The following is a 16,343-nucleotide window of genomic DNA, read 5'->3' on the forward strand; positions in this document are numbered from 1 at the left end:
TAAAAACAGAAAATAGGGAAATGTAAAAATAACGACAAGGAATTTTAAAAACAATGACAAGGAAAGAAAAGTTATTCTAAAAAAAATGTAAAATAAACAAATAAAAAATTGTATACTTGCTCTAAAGGGGTACACTACTCAAACGATGAGTAAAAGTGCTAACGTGGAATGCGCAAGTATGCGTGGAGTTAAAGCTCCGACACTTACAACCACACACTCCAAGTGGAGGATCCGGTTACCTTAAAGATGCACTGATAAGAATGAATTAAAAATATATTGATGAACAATAGATTAGAGATGCTTGAATAGTAGGTATATGATGGAAAAACAATAATTTAAATACTCTCAATATCATAGAAATAATGAGGAGTAGTCGTTTTCGATCAACACTAGTTGTACGTTAGCTACTTGAATGCATGTTAGATTGATAAACTACTTACTAATGAGGGTACTAAGTTATAAAAATAGTAGATTATAGGTATGAAAACAGTAAATAGATGATATGAGAAGAGATTAGAAAGGAGTTAATCCACCATGCGACTCGATTAGCTATTAGTTTAGTCATCGATTCGCCTTTCTTGATACCTATCATATAACCTACATCTCTATAGTCATTGTTTGACTAGCAAGATAGATTAGTACCCCCACAAATCTCTTTGATGAGGTTTCTAATATCTAACCCTTTGTTATGAGTTCTATCTCTAGAAACTCACAACAAAGGACTTGAAACTCTATTGCAAAAACAATAACTAAACTACTAACAAATCATCGTCACATGGCTTCATTAACCCCCTCTAATGGTGGTTTTAGCCTTGTGTCATTTGATTAATTAAACTAAAATAATAATAAGAAGACATTGATAAGAAAGAACTTGAATTGAATTGAGGTTTAGAGGCTACAATTATAAACTCTAATTACTTAACTAAACCTAAACTAAACTAAATAGGGAGAGAGAGAGAGAGAGAGAGAGATGGGCCGAAAAGGGGGACTTTGAGCCTGTAATGTGAGCCCAAAGTCCATTAGGTTAAGTCTAAAGAGGCTATAACTGTTGGAAATTACTTAAGTACCCTTTTGTCTATTTTTATAGCTCTGATTGGGGCAAGGATGAATCCATTGGAAATCGTATTCTGAGCCGGTTGTTTTGACATAAAATAGGCTCAATTATGAGGCCCGAGTCCAAAGATACGCTCATTTAAAGTTCTGTTGACTTTTCTGTTCTTTTTCTACCCGAATTGACTTTTTTTTTTTTTTTTTTATTTTAACGTTTATGAGGGGTTTGGCAAACCCCAACCTGTATTAATCAAACTCTCTGGTACAACTTACCAATAACATCTTCCTCTACTATTACATTAAGCTCATACATAAGAGGAGGCATGCTTACAAAAGTAACTCCAGGATTTATAATTCTATCCCGAGTAGTACTAGACTTAGCCATCAAGTCTGCCGCTCTATTCTTTTCCCTATACACATGGGACACACTAACCGACCCACACTGGTTCATTAGCCTCCAGATGCCTTCCACTGTATCGAGACAGTACCAAGGGCTCATCTCCTGTCTGTTAATAACTTGGACTGCTCTTAGAGAATCGGATTCAACCAGAATCATATTACAGTTAACACTGAGAGCTGCCAGAAGACCCGCCTCAATTCCTTTTAACTCTTGGATAATCACCGATCGTAAGTTCACATTTCCCATGTATAAGAGTATAGGAGACCCCTCATGGTTTCTCAATATACCGCTATAACCAGCACTATCTTCAGTCACCGACCCATCCGAATTAATCTTGACGAACCCAAAAGGTGGTTTGGTCCACTTAACTAGCTCAGACGCTCGCTGCCTTATAGTGATCTCAATACCAAGTCTCGCAATCAAATTCCTTGTAGCTGAAGAAGAGTCCTCAATGGACTTGATTACTCGCTGCAAGTAGGTTTTCATCTTCTCCATGATGTAGCTGCTAATCGACTCTGCAGAATGTGCTCTGTTCCTGAACCTCCTGCTATTCCTCTCGTTCCAAATCCCATACACAGTTGCACAAATCATCACCCTTGTTATCTCACTTGAGATCAAGTTCGATCTTGTCGTCTTGCAATGAAAACTGCCACTTTCAGGCAGTGGATTAAGCGCCACCACTCCCAACCAGTTATCTTTTACCACAGCCCAAATCTTTTTTGTGAACGCACAATTGAAGTAGAGATGCTTCGAATTTTCTGGGAGTTTGTCGTTGCACAAGCAACACTCTGAATGAGAGAGAATCTTCCTATGAATTAGCCGATCTTGTGTTGCCAGACATCCCGCAAACAGTTGCCAGGTGATGAAAGAATGTTTCGGAACATTATATTTGCCCCACACCAATTTATACCAACCAACCTTTTCTCTCATCTTCTTGATGGACATGTAAGCTGACTTAGTGGAGAACCTACCTGAACTTGTAGCAGTCCACACTACCAAATCCTGAGCCATATTGACATTGATGGGAGTCTGTAAGATTTTTGATTTCAACTCACCGTCTGGCAAGTTGAGGACCTTATCGTTCCAAGTACCGTTTGTAATCAGCTCACTTACTTTAGCATCATCTGGTTCATGGATGAAATTTCTAGCTTGTGCATTGTGGATTAGCAACATAGAGGCTATCCAAGGATCGTGCCATAAACAAGTTCCTTCTCCGTTAGCAATCAAGCATCTAATATATTTTCGAGCAATCTTTCTGTGTTTCAGTATACTCCTCCACACCCACGAGCAATCCAAAGGAATCTTCATAGTCCAGAAATATTTCTGTCGAATGTGGTACTCCCAAGTCCACTTCGTCCACAAAGTTTCATCCTTAGTAGCAACCTTAAAGACCAACCCACAGTATGCTGCTTTGTTCCATACCCTAGGATCAATAATACTCAGTCCAACTTCCTCTTTATGCAACCTCAAAGTTGCATGACTTGCTTTATGCATCTTCACTTGCACCAAATCTCCAGACCACAGAAATCTGTTACAGAGTTTAGCGACCTTGTCCAAGACACCAACTGGAATGATAAAAGTCTTAAGCCCAATATATATATGAAACGAGGGATAGATCAGATAAGCTGTAATCTGCCCGCATAAGATAAAGACATGTTCTTCCAAATTGGACATTCTCATGGTGATTTTTTCAATCGGTGGCAAAGCGATCCTTGGTGCCGATTCTAGCGTATGAGCGGCAGCCCCCCGATATTTTATGGGAGGGGTGACCCGGTTGAACCCCAACAAACCAAAGAAGAGCTAGCCCATCATCATTTGTCATACTACCGGTGAGTATAGACGTCTTCAGAGTATTTATCTTCAGCCCTGTGAGAGAAGAAAATAATTGATTGCCGACTTAACACCAAGATAGAGCCGACTTCCCTTTACAAAAAGTAGCACATCATCAAGAAAACTTCGGATGAGTTATTGCAAGTCTTTATACGGAATGAGGTCGATGCCTTTCAACAGGAGCCCTTGCTTCAGCAGACCACCTAACAGTTCCATTACCAGTACTAACAAATACAGAGACAAAGGATCACCTTGCCTTAACCCTCGTTTCCCTTCAAAGAAGCCATACGGACTACCATTGACAAGGACTGAATAACAAGGAGAAGAGAAGCACATAACTAGCCAACCAATAAACTTGTCGGGGAATCTGAATCTCTTGAGCACCAGCAGTAGAGATTCCCAGCTAACAGTGTCATATGCTTTTTGGATATCAACTTTGATAGTGCATCTCTGCGGCCCATGCTTTTACGTTGTATCCTCCTCGAGCAATTCATGAGTCGATTAGAAGATTGTCCTGTATACATCTTCCAGGAACGAATGTTGACTGATTAAGAGCGATCAACTGTTCCATGTAAGGCTTCATCCTATTACTGAGAACCTTTGCAATACATTTATAAGTAATATTGCAGCATGCAATCGGACGAAATTCATCAACCTGTGAAACAACATGCTTTTTAGGAACCAGACATAGAAATGTTGCATTAGTACCTTTATGAATTTTGTTTTGACCGAACACTTCCTTGACAGCTCTTAGGAAATCTTCACCGACTATGTCCCATGAATCTTTAAAGAAGAATGTTGTATAGCCATCAGGCCCTGGGGATTTAAAGTCCTCCATATCAAATAAAGCTCGTGTAATTTCCCCATTTGTAACCTCTTCTGACAGTTTAGTTGCTTGTATCGAATCCACCACCCCCCTAACTGATATGTCCTCCAACAGAACCCAAGACTTCGTCGTCTGAGCCTCAACTCCCAAAAGGTCCTGAAAGAAACTGATGAAAGCGTTGGACACTTGTGCTACTCCTTCATGTTTTACCCCACTCATATCTGAAACAGTCCACACAAAATTACGGTTCCTTTTTTCTTTTATTGCTTGATGGAAGAATGCATTTCCTTTATCGCCGTAATCTAGCCAATCATTTTCAGCTTTGGCCTTAAGTTCCATATACTCCATCTCAATCAGTTTACACAAGAGAGTTCTAGCTTTTCTTTCCTTTTCGCATAACCGAGGTCCGTAGGGAACTTTGTAGTTCTTTTCAGAATCTGTGAAGATCCTCCCTTGTTGCCTCTCGGTTTTATATGAATATCGGACATATGCACCCTTGCCCATCCTCGCAGTTTAGACTTAAGAATCTTCAATTTTGGACTAGTATATATAGAAACCGCCACCCTCAGAGCCCAAACTTGCCGAACCAACTCTTTGAAACCGACATGAAGGGCCCATGAATTACAAAACTGGAAAGGAACTCTCCCTTTTCAAAGATCAACCAAGCGGACTATCATGGGAGAATGGTCCGGAATTCCTTTTGCGGAAGGAATTCAGCTGAGGCATGCACAAACAAAGACGACCAGAGGATGTTGATAAGAACCCTGTCAATCTTTGACCATTTCCTATTAGCTCCTACTCCATAATTAGTCCACGTAAAATAACACCCTGATGCTTTTAAATCAAACAACTCTGTATCGACTAGGCAGTCCCTAAAAGGAACTGTTTCTCGAGGATGGACCAGCTCCCCTATCCTCTCATGAGAATAGAGCACATTATTAAAGTCTCCCTGCACACACCAAGGTCCTGTAAAACTATTGTGAAGCTGCCGCAAATCCTGCTACATCCCTAATCTCTCCTGGCTATTATTACTCGCATAGATAAGCGTTGATAGGAAGCTAGTTGAGTTAGGACGAATTGTCACCCTGTAGTGTACAAACTGAGCTGTCTCTTGACTCTTACTCACGTCCACAAAATTTGGGTTCCAAAGAATCCATATTCTACCCCCAGGATTACTACTATAATTACTCTCAAAATGCCAATTCGGAGCACATATATCACTAATGTTTTTCCTCTTCACCTCCTTGACTTTCGTTTCCAGAAGCCCCAACAAGCAAAGATTATTCTTCAGAATGAATTTATTCACTTCCTTCGCTTTTTTTATTTCGTTTAGTCCCCTGATATTCCATGTTCCAATCTTGATCATTTTGCTTAATGTTTATTACTACCGGACCCCTTTGGTCTACCTTTCTTCTTCCTACCGGATACGAGCATGCTTACCCCGAAATGTACTTCCATCCTCATTGTTTATCTCGTTGATTTCTGCTTTTTTCTGTGCCCTAGTTTTAGCTTTCACCACCTTTTCCTTAACTGGCTCATGATCTGTGAAGAATTCTACAGGATTTCCTTCAGAAATATCATCCTCAATCTCTTCATCACTGGCCGCCAACACCTAAAATGCATTTTGTTCCTTCAGAAACTGTTCCTTTTGGCTAATTTCCAGGTTTATCTGGTGGAGCTGATCAGAACCAGCTGGAGTATCTTGATGGATCACTAGTTCTAATCCCCTCTGGACTGAAGCCATGCTATCCCTTCGAGGAATGTCGGACATAACTAATTGCTGGGCCACTAGCATAGGACTGCCTGTTCCTTCCTTCGAAGATGGGACATAGTTTACCATACTCAATCCATTTCCTTGCAGTTCTCCTGCCCCTTCATCTTCACATTCTGCATAGTTAGAGCCCCCATCAGTAGTATCCTCTTGCTCTTGAACTTCCTCATGTGTGTTCCCTGTACAGTTTACAGGCTTAACACGCCAAACTTGTTTTGGCCAAGAGGGACAGCTTGAAAGCTTGTGGCCAAACATATTACACCTAGAGCATGACAGAGGTACCCAGGGATATTCAAGTTTTATATCTACTTTTTCATCCCCCATTTTCACTTGAATCGAACTCTTATATTCATAGTCTATAGGAACAACTACACAGATCTTTGCAAACATCAATCTAGTTCTTTCAATGGTGGCCTCATCAGTTCGCAAGGGTTCACCAATTAAGCTAGCTATATATCCCAACCCTTCGTCTGTCCACAATTCCTTAGGCAAATCCATAAGTTTTACCCAAATTGGGATACTTGTTATCTTGGTCTTTTGAGCTTCGACTTCTCGAGACCATTGACGAATCACAAATAGCTTGCCTGCTATAAATATCAGGTCTGCTTCCAACACCTGTTTTCTGTCTTCGTCCTGGTTAAACTTAAAGTAGAATAGCTCACGATCAGTAGATATTGAGTAACTGCCTTTAACCTTCCACTGCCGAGCTAGAGCAGTTTTAACCATTGGGAAAGGTAGCCGTTTTTCTACAAAAAACCCCACCACATATTCACTCCACATAGAGACACCTTTCTCAACAATGTTTGCTGGAATTTCCGCTATCCCATCCACCTGATGAGTCTCAAATCTTCTCAGAGAAGTATTTCGTGAGCTTGTTCCAGCTGAAAACAAAGCTCTCCAGGAGCCCTGTCCTCCCATAACCGAGGGACCATCAACAACAGACCCAAGACCAGCCATAAGGAACCCCCAGAAAATCTGAGTAACAAGAACAAAGGGCCAAGAAGAAGCTTCCTATCCTATACGAACTAACACTGTACACCAGTGCAGGATTTTACCGAAATAGGAAAGAAGAGAGAAAAGAAGGATAAAACTATCGTTACCTACTATTTTTTTCTAAAAGAGGAACTAACAAGGACCACAGGATCATGAAGCAAACTATGTTAAGTCTCTACTGGTCGCCCACAACTTGGTCCCCATTGTTAAACTTGATTAGGTTACAACAAGGCCATCCATGGGATTGAAAAGGCTTTGACTTTGACTGGGCTTGAAAAGGCTTTTTCTTCTTGATTCTTGGGATTTAAACATAGAACTCTTCTAGCGATCATCTTGACTCGTTTTCCATGCAAAATGACATTTTTAAGTACATAAATAGCTACAAAGCCTAAAATACACAAAAACACGTAAACAATACTAACTCTTATTCATTATAAACATAATTGGCCTAAATGTAATACTATTAAGGGGTTTGAACTACACTTTTGAGTGCTTATCATGTACTCCCATGGAATGCATCGAGAAAACATAACATGAATCTTTTATAGTCAAATATTCAAGACTATATGTGGGGTTGTTTTAAGTCAGATTCTCCAAGACTATGCATAAGATGGATGATATGTTGTTAACTATATACTAATAATCTAAACAGTTGGGGATCTTTATAGAAAAATATATAAAAACATACACCCCCCAAACATAATGAAATGATGCATTTGGAGTGTAAAATGCAAAATGATAATAGAATGCTTGTGTAACCTGTTTCGACCAAATATGATCAAAACACTAAGTAGTGGTGAAAGAGATGAATAACATAGAAAAGTAGTGAGAAAAGTGATGGTGATTGAGTGAATGATGAGATTGTACCTTTCGGTTGCCTACGTACCCAAATTATCGATAGGATCAAGTCTCAAGAATGTAGTTCTGTATGAAAAATAGTTTGGTATTTATATCTGTAGAGTAGAGATTTCTTGTAGCTCAAGTAATTGTAATTAAACCTGACTCTTAATTGATGATTATCTCTTTGATATGAAACGAATCTAGACATAAATTAATGTACATAAGTGGCAAGCCATGTGGCTAGGGTTCAGCCCTAGACACATGGGTTAATTGGGTCGTAGCCCTATTGATTAAACGAATAAAGTAGAGACTCTTACCAATGGACGTTTGTCATGTAGGTGGGGGTCAAAACACCACCCTTCTTTGGCATGTGAACAAAGTTCATATGGCAAAGAAGAGAAAAGAAAATCAACTAAGAAAATTAATGAGAAAATTAACGATAAATATGTATGAGAAAGTTAATTAATGTCAGAAACGTGATTCAAGGGAGTGGCAGTAACGTAATAACAGTAGGAAGTAAAGGAGGAACTCTTAATATGGACGGAAACATGGATGATTGTTTGTGTGAGCAAACATGCATGTGAATTAAATGGAGGGGCAAAAGAGTAATAACAAGAGGTCAATGAGTTAAAATATGAATTGGAGTTGAATACAACAGCACATGTGCATGAACTAACATGAAGACATGAATCATATTAATAAGAAGACTGGAATTGGACTGCACATAACACTTGGATTATGAATATATAAAGCATCTGAAGAAGTTTTTGTCTCCAATAGAGAAAGCACAAGTCAACAAGAATGTTTCTTGGCAGATTGCAGATCAGTTAGAGCCTCGAAGGAGCAGCACATAGACTGTAAAAAGAAATCTAGACCAAGCATAGAAAGTAGAGAGAGATCTAGGCTGAGCACAGATAAAAAAAAAGAGGTCGAGGTCAAGCAAATCTGCTTTATCAAAAACATGAGAACGTAATATCTTGAGTTTCTAGACTAGCCGCACTGTCAAAAGCTGAGCCAGAGATGGAGGCCATTCCGAACTTAAGTTCTATTCTGTATCGTCAGGCGTGCAAAAAGGAAGGAGCTCCTCTTCTCTGATGACTCGAACAGGCAGGACCTATCAGCCGGAATCAGTAGTGGAGGAAGCGATGGTCGATTAAGATGTTGAGTTCTTCTGGTAAGAGGTGTCCCTATCACGAATAAAGTTATTCGATCAAACCCCCTATTTGCTCGCATTCCAGAAAATTACAAAACCGAAGACTTCAACATATAAAGACTTCTCAATATGGATGTGCAAGATGATGGATATGACAACAGAGATGATGTTAGATGCCATTGATGATGTTGTCGATGATGACGAATCTGAAGAGGAAACCGATGTTGTTGGTATGGTATTGTACTTGAAATAGTTTGTGGAAGACCTGGGTCAGGTAAATTAAGATTGGTGGGTATCAATGGTTGTTGAATTGTGGGGTTCAATTGGTGGTGAAAAGTAGTGGGTTTTACTTGGCTTTGATATGCGACAGTTGGTTGTTGATGATATTGGTGTGAGGATAAAGCAAATTGTTGATATGAAGGGTGTACTTGGTGTTGGTGGGCGGAGGTAATATGTGATGAGTATTGATTGTTTGAAGCAATTGGGTGTGATGTGGCTTGAAAAATTATTTAAGTGTTATCAAACTACTGAAAATCTTGCGGAATATAACATAGCGGTGTCAATGATTTTTGATAGCATGAAACAAGTATGTTAGTATTTTTTTTATCAATTATCTTAAAATTTTAGTTTAGTCGGAAAGATTGACGAAAAACAAGATATCTTTATGCCGCAGGTTGAAACGACGGTATATTACGGGTGAAAGAAATTCATGAAAGGCCGCGAAGAAAAGTTTCGCTTTGCATGATCTCAATGCTTTGGAAAAAATAAAGAAGGTGAAGATAATTTTCAATTCGCTCAGAAATTTGACGTAATGCGAATTTTCGCCGCAAGGAGAAACAACAGTTTGATGAGCAAAATATATTTACAAAGAGTCGACGGAGAAAAGTTTCGTGCAGAAAGGTGTCAATTAATGTCCGTAGAAGAATTAAAGAAGCTGACAGAAGTTTTGTCGAGAAAGATCGGCTCAATGCCTTAGAAAAAATAATGAAACTGTTGGAAAGTTTCAATTCGCTCAGAAAGATTCGCTCAGAAAAATTGGCTCAATGCCGTAGTAAAAATAATGAAACTACCAGAAAATATTTAACCGAAAGCGCTAAGCGAAGCGAATGCAGATTTTGAAGAAGAAAACGAAGATTTAATCGAGCGACCGTAACCGTAAGACAATTGACAATGGACAGAGACTTTGACGGAAACGAGAGATGAACTACAACATAAAAAGATAAATTACAAAGATTTGTACGAGTTGTATAAGTGAAAATTGGTAAGGAACCATTGAATTTTCCCAAACCAATGATTATGTGATTGTGTGAATGTAATACCATAGATATAAAATTCCTTTTGATGAAAATAAAAATAAAGTATGGGTTTGCTATTGAATATTGTTGTTATGTCAGAGAACATACATGTGGAAAACTGACAGTGTTGGTGATTGATGTAGTTGAAATAGAATAGAACGAGACGCCCCCTATAGAGAAAAACGCCCCCAATGTTAACTTAACTTGATAAAATTAGAGTAAGCGAGCGTAAAAGCACTCAAACTTAGACTGACGAAGCTAAACGTGGTAACTTCATCAGATTTTTCCGTAGCGATAGTAACATACTAAGCGAGCGTAAAAACGTTCAAACTTAGACTGACGAAGAAAAATGTGGTAACTTCATCAAATTTTTTTCGTAGTAATAGTAACGTACTAAGCGAGCATAAAAACGTTCAAACTTAGACTAATAAGCTAAACGTGGTAACTTCATCAGATTTTGTCGGAGCGATAGTAACGTATTAAGTGAGCATAAAAATGTTCAAACTTAGACTGACGAAATAAAACGTGGTAACTTCGTCAGATTTTGTCGTAGCGATAGTAGCTAACTAAGCGAGCATAAAAGCGATCAAACTTAGACTGATAAAGCTAAACGTGGTAACTTCGTCAGATTTTGTCGTAGCGATATTAACGAACTAAGCGAGCGTAAAAGCGTTCAAACTTAGACTGATGAAGCTAAACGTGGTAACGTCGTCAGATTTGTTTGTAGTGATAGTAACGTACTTAGCAAGCGTAAAACGTTCAAACTTAGATTGACGAAACTAAACGTGGTAACATCGTTAGATTTTGTCGTAGCGATAGTAATGAACTAAGCAAGCGTAAAAGCGTTCAAACTTAGACTGACGAAGCTAAACATGGTAACGTCGTCAGATTTTATCGTAGCGATAGTAACGAACTAAGTGAGCGTAAAAGCGTTCAAACTTAGGACTGACGAAGCTAAACGTGGTAACTTCGTCAAATTTTGTCGTAGCGATAATAATGTTGCAATGGAAACAAAATTATACTATTATAACTGAAGTGAAAAAAATACTTTATTGATCACCAAATCTTGAAAAGTGCAAAGATAATAACGAAAAAGAAACTATTGAACTGGAAATAGACTAACAAATTTTTGTCCGGTTTTTCGTTCAACTTGTCTATTTTGTTCGCTCACTTAGTAAAATAATTTGTTACGACGAGCAAGAAACGAACACTGCCAGGGGCTGTCGAAAATAAACCAATAATGTCAAGGCCCTATTTTGCAAATGACCAAGGTTTATGGATTGGATGATGCTTCATCGTGGGAAGTTTGACCCATATCACATATCATGTTTTTGACAAGGCACATACTTCTCGGACAAACACTTAACATCCTTTGGCATGTAAGACCACCAATACTATTGGGTCATTGCTATGTGAGAGAGACTTCGCCCCCAGGAGTGGTGTTCACATAGTCCTGAATGAATTTCTTCGAGGCCTAGTAAATCGTTTATTCTGCCCAAACAACGAATGATAGGATTAAGACTTGTGCCGCTACGATAGAGTTTTTGGTCATCAGGAATTCTGGAGCATCGTCAGCTCCATGATCGTCGTTAGTAGATACCGAGACATTATCAGTGTCAAGCTCGTTGGAATCATCTGACAGTATAAGTGGCTAATCCAGTGTTATCGTGACAGCGACGACTTGATATTCTACGGATAAGTATGCAATAGAATCAGGATGCCTTACATCATAATGCGGATACTGTACAATACTAATAGATGTAAAATTTCATGCAATTCATTGAATTAAGTCCAAATAAACATCCATTCTATCATCGCGAGCCGCATAAAATCATTCAAAGTGGCTAGCAACTAACTTAGAATAATCAATCGTAACTTAGTCACCCCCAGTTGAAGAGTTATGCGTATACCACAAATAATAGTTTTGTACTCGGCCACATTATTTGAAGCATCAAAACCCAAACGTAAATACATCTTAATTATGTCTTCATTCAGCTTCAAGATGACAAAGACAAAATCAACTATTAGCGAAACCAAACTTTGTCTCTTTTTAACTGTATGAGTGTCAGAAACAATGTTGTAAGCGCTAAGGTAACTTTTTCATTCTGCTACTCGATTCGTAGACATTACAAAAAACTTGCGCAACGGATATTGAGTATAAACTTCGACTATTCCTTCTTGGAAATAAGCTTAAGACGTCTGGCAGCATAAAATAAGGCCAATGCAATTTTTTCAATGCAAGGATGCCTCGATTCAGCTGATATAAGAGTCTTACTAACAAAGAATATGAGACGACTATTGGCACTATGAAACGACAATGGACAAATATGAATTGGATATATTTTGCTGAGATTCGTGAAAAATAACCATTGCAAAGTCCGTATGTATCATCTTGAACCCATGGGTAACCATTGCAAACAACGAGAATCTAATCACCACCACATAAACGATCCCACATGCAACTATGTTGTTGGCGTGTGCTACGTTGTGGTGTGACATATACAACACCATTTTTGAGAACTCATGGATGACCGTACATTGTGAACAACAGAAATCTCATCCTCACCATGTATACGATCCCACATGCTACGATGTCATTGGCGTGTGTTATGTTGTGGTGAGATAGATTTCACATCATCTTCGAGAGGAATGGCTCGTTGTTAACGACGCTTATAGTAATTGTTTTGTTTCCGTACACACTTGAACTATTGAAAAAGTGTTTCATTCTTGAGATATTGGACTAATATTATCAGTATCAGATTGTGGAGAATTTGTAAAGGCAATATCTTTGTGCTGAACAATTTTGTGCATTGGTGGAAGTGTGGAACAGTAGTAGTGTTGTGTGGAGTCTGGCGTTAAAGAGGAGTAAGAGGGATTTTTTTTGTACGTTGTCGCCAAGTTGACCTTGAATATCATGTTTGGAATGTTCGTCAATAAGTGCATCTTGAACTGTTGTAGAACGTGATCGAGAGTTGTGAATAAGAACTACAGACGACGCCAATTATGTTTCGACCAAATATGATCAAAACACTAAGTAATGATGAAATAGATGAATTATGTAGAAAAGTAGTAAGAAAAGTGATGGTGATTGAGTGAATGATGAGACTGTACCTTTCAGATTACCTACGTACCCAAATTATCGATGGGATCAAGTCTCAAGAACGTAGTTCTGTATGAAAAATAGTTTAATATTTATATCTGTAGAGGTGAGATTTCTTGTAGCTCAAGTAATTGTAATTGAACCTGACTCCTAATTGATGATTATCTCTTTTTAAAAACCCCGCTTGCTAACAAAAAAAATGATTATCTCTTTGATATGAAACAAATCTAGACATAAATTAATGTACGTAAGTGGCAAGCCATGTGGCTAGGGTTCAGCCCTAGACACATGAGTTAATGGGCATGCATATTGATCTATGATATTGTAGATTAAGCCTTAACCCTGCTGATTAAATGAATAAAGTAGAGACTCCTACCAATAGACGTTTGCCACGTAGGTGGGGGTTGAAACATAACCCATTATGGAATTTATGTAATAACCCATCATAGTTGAATTGTCCAAAAGAGTGAGAGGTTAGTAGTAGATATCCTTCATGAGGCTCAATTGATGGGGGATATGACATACCAGGTTTCTCAACTACTGGAATGATGGACTCTTGTGTTTGTATATTGGGCAAAGTCTCTTTACTAGGAAGGTTTAGAAAATTATGAATGATCTCAAAGGTAATTGGCTTAAGTGCAAATTTGAGGTTTCTTTGAATTAGTTTTTGGTGCGATCCTCAGAAATTGGTGGATTTTTTATGAATGGAGGTTGGATTTCAAGAGGTATTAAATTGGGATAGTGATAGTTGGGTGGTGGTTTGTCATATGATCTCGAGGACTCAGAGACTTCATCTAGTTTTGGCGTTTCTACAAGATTGTTGTTTATATCTACAATAGTAACGATGTCACAAATTTGCTCTATCGATAAGTCTTTAACGGCCAAACTAAATTGAAATCCACTTTCCACCATAGATTTTATTCCCTCTTTTTAAGCATTTCATTTTCTTTGTCCTCTGTGCCTAGATCTTCATAAATTTTCTCAACGCCATTTTCCAACTGTGTTGAGTCCAATACATGCTCTTGAGTTTCTTTTGCCGGAGTTTTCTCATTTATGGGCGATGATACATTAAGGCATGTGAGAGAAAATGTGACTTCGGGCATATGGTCATGGTCATGATAGCTGGAATTCTCACAATACTTAGGTGGAGGTTGATGGTGATTTGATTGGTCATGAGTATCAGGATGGGCTTTAGCAATGGGCTTTGTTATAGTAACACCTTGTTTCTCTTTTTGGTTGGGTTCTGGATTGGCGGGAAGAATATTAGTCTTAGATGTGGCATTTTTTGAATCAGATTGGAGAAAACATAAGGTAGTTATTATTTGCTTAGTTAGTATTGTTTGTTTGGCCATTTCCTAGTAGAGTTGGTATGTGATGGATGGTGTAGTGGAATATGAATTTGACATGGATGGTGATGTGAATGGTAATAGGCTTTATGTGAAACCGCACTCTAACTGACTAGGTGGATATATGAATGGTGGTTGACTATTTGTGGTGGAACTACATGAATTGTCTACATAATTAGAAAAGTCTTGAATGTATGTGGTACTAGGGAAGTTTGAAAATTTAGGTTCATAATTGAAAGGATTTCCCATAGTAGACTCGAATTCGGTATATGATAGACAATGAGATAACTAGTGATAAGGACTACCGCAAAAAGAACAAGGTTCTGGGTTTGCATTATAATTCCATGACGGTTGCAATGCATATTGAAAAGACATGAATGCTCAATCAATGATGATGCACAAATAGTAGAAATTCATTTTTTTGGCTTTTTGAAATATTTGCATGATTTATAGATTACTATGCCTTGTTTAAGGGAATAATTGGCCGCAAAACTAGGATGGCTCTACTACACATCTCAGAAGAGTAGGCAGTCACTTCACCAAGTGGTGTGCTACCAAGAATCTCACTCACGATGAATCTGGGGGAGGGGAGTGATTGAGGAAGGCAGTTGGTCCACCGAAATCTGGTAACTGATTACTTTAATTCCTCGTAGCTATATTTTTGTCATTTTCTGGAGGAGTGTGACTACTTTGGGATCTAGTTGATTGATTTTAATTTATTTTTTTGGTCTAAGGCTTCAAGAATCAAGCAATGTCCAATTTACCTACATTGGGGAATGATTTCCTAATAGACAGTCATTTAGGGTTTGTCCTTTTGAGTCCAAAGTCCGTAAAATGTCCGATTATTCAAGTTACCTTACTCACGTGGGTTGGTAGCATAGATCAAGTAAAGGATTGTCCAAACCTTAGGACTAGGCAAGGTTCACAACTGAATTTACAGCTTCAAGGAAATTAGTGAGTAGGATTTTAGGTTATTTCTTATGTTGCTCAATTAAAACTTGGAATGTAAGTTAACATAAAATTACAATGATGGATTGCTTAATAAACTAAATAGAGAGAGATACAGGAAAAAGGTTAATCATAATCATGCAAGGTCAGTTACAAAAGTTTAGAGTACCTTATCACTACAGCTTTAATCCGTCTCGAGTTCATAGACAAACCCGAAATGACATCGAGTATCGATCCCTAGTAAGATGCACTCATCTCTGAGTTCATCTCACTAGCATGAGGAGTTGAATTAACATTCTATCTCTGGAATATCACTTCAGCTCCTGGTTTGATTATACACCAGGAGGACAAACTAGAGGGTTAACGACCACCATAGGGTCTCGCGTGAGACCTGACCTAGTGTTAATTGGGTCTCTCATGAGACTAGTCTGGAGTATCAGCACTCCTAACTTGGTCAGACTTAGTCATTTTGGGACCATATGTATAATCAAAACATATTTTCTAAGTAGTGATTCTGAACTACCAAATTACAGCCTAATCATCACATGAGCATCATTAACCCTCCCCTTAGGAAGGTTTTAGCTCATGGTCCTTGGATGGATTGATTTCTTTGATGTATGCAATGAAAAAGAAAAAAAAAAGCAAAGGAAGAACTGGAATCTAACTTGAAGAAATATATTTTATTAGAAGTTAATACTTCCTGTACTGATAAATGTAAAAACTACTTGTTTTACCTACTCTTAACTAATTATGCTAAGAATAAGTAAAAGCTTTTGGATTCTACGTTTAGA

The sequence above is a fragment of the Coptis chinensis genome, chromosome 3, assembly GCF_015680905.1.
Source record: "Coptis chinensis isolate HL-2020 chromosome 3, ASM1568090v1, whole genome shotgun sequence".
NCBI classification, from domain to species: Eukaryota; Viridiplantae; Streptophyta; class Magnoliopsida; order Ranunculales; family Ranunculaceae; genus Coptis; species Coptis chinensis.